Here is a 2,206-nt window from a genome sequence, read left to right on the forward strand (position 1 = left end):
TCCCCCTTCTCCCACTGGTAAGTGCTTTCTCAAAGTCCTCCAGGGCAGGTCTTGGGTGCTGTCTTGTAAATAGCAGCAAGAGGCCCTGAACCTTCCTGAACTATCCTTAAGGGTACGTCTTCTCCATAACAAAGATCCCCTCCTTAAAAAGGTGTTAAACGCAGAGCTAAATCCATTAGCCAATCAGACGAGAAAACATCAAGACTCTTGCACAGGGAATCGTTAGCCCTTCCAAAGCCAACCATGCAAAGTAAATGGGGACAGTTGTATGATTTCTGTTACAACCAGACCATACGATCACTGTGTTGAATCCACGGATATTTTACAGCTAGAGTAGCTTAATTCCTATTTTTCTAGCACATAAACGACAAACGCCACAGCAAGGTATTTGGAAGACGTCACAAGGCAGCCAATCGATTCTGCATTAGAACAGTAGGTCATTGATGCTCCGGGAAATGCCACACAGGCATGTCTGGCACACAGATACCCAGGGCGGCGTTTCCTATGGAAAACTCCTGTGAAGCTTTGGAATCTCAGCCTCTGCTTAAAGGAAAGATATACGTGCCAACCTGACTTAAATTAGCCTTGGAAACTGCTTATGGAAAATGTGCCAGCTCAGATGCAAATCCCTCTTACTTACCTTGTGATGACAACAAAAGCCTGCTGAAATTTTACTCATCCATTAACAAAAAAGACTTTGCCCCGCGACACACGTGGGTGGGATTCCAGCAGGGTGACATTATGCTTTTGGCACGAGGATCTTGGCCCCCAAGAACGGCAACCCTGTGGCATGACAAATGCAGGCACTCCACTACAGCAGGCCACAACCACATACTTTACCTGCTGACTCAAGAGGAAGAATGCAGAACCTACAAAAATTAAAGTTCCAGCCAAAATCCCGAGATGGTAATCTCACAGAACAGTTCTTCAGGTAAAGATTTATGATTAGAATTATACTCGTGAAAATACTAGCTGATTTCTAATCACATTTATAGCAAGGTACATCCAAGGTATTTCACTGGTATCACTTCAGAAATCCACTGGAGGAAAAAAAATGATCGCTTAGCTCATTTGGACAGTGTTACAATATGATTTTTGTATTACCACCATGGATAGAGGCCCCTCCATGCTCCATTGAAATCAATGGCAGAACTCTTAACTCTCCTGCTTTAAGCGTGAAAGAATCTTCATTTCTCCTACTCCTGTGTCGTGTTTCGTTTCTTCTCTCTGCTGTCCTTCTAAAACTGAAAGCAGCAGCAATCAGATCAGATGATTTCCTAGATCGCACGCGGCAGTGGAAATCCCAAAAGAATCCTCAGTTTTCAGGTGAAAAACGAATGTTGACACCTGTCCGTAAGATTACTGTGCAGTACCAGGGGCTGGGGTTATTTTCTTGTTGAGGACAGTGTGTTTAAGGATGTGGTTGAGACAATGCATTTTCCGTTTGACTTCAGTTTGACTTTCAGTTTGAAACAGAGATACTACTCTTCTTGTTAAACACTATCCCAGAAACAAGGAACGATTTTTAGAAGCACCGCCAACCTGTTTGTGGCTCGGCAGGTTAAGGATATCCACATTACATCTATTAAAAAGCCTGCGGTCATGATAAACGAGAACGGGTTCCCCTTCTTCACTGATTTTCTGAAAAACCCTGGGAAGCATTCACTTTCCCCTTACAGAATGTTCCCAATATTCTGGTTTTTTAAGCAGCTTGTAATCTTAATTGCTGGTCGTATCTTTGGGAGATCAAAGGGAGGATGTCTGTGATTCTTTGTATTACTCACTGTTACATTAGCACAAAGATCACATATTCATTTATTTTGGTTTAAGAGGTAACAGTCTCCTTTCACTGCACGCACGTAATTACTGTAAGCATTCAGGGGACTTGCCAAATGATGCATGGGGGGAGGAGGAGAATCTTTGAAGAAAATTGTTCAAACGTAATTTAGTTCACTAATTGGCAAGGGACCGTTACTAACGAATTGCTTCTGTTTTATGTCAGTAGTGAATCAGGTTGATGATGTGTAACATACATTAAGTCAGTTAATGACTATTAACTAGAAATGCGACTGAAACACAAGAAAAAGGTTTTTTTACCTTGAGCTAGCCAAGCAGAATTGCTAATAAATAAAAGGATATGTGTAAGTGGCTTATATGATTCCAATCTGCAGTGGAAAGACTTTTCTTAGAATCTGATGGTAACCAC

Source organism: Mycteria americana, chromosome 13 (genome assembly GCF_035582795.1).
Source record: "Mycteria americana isolate JAX WOST 10 ecotype Jacksonville Zoo and Gardens chromosome 13, USCA_MyAme_1.0, whole genome shotgun sequence".
Lineage (NCBI taxonomy): Eukaryota > Metazoa > Chordata > Aves > Ciconiiformes > Ciconiidae > Mycteria > Mycteria americana.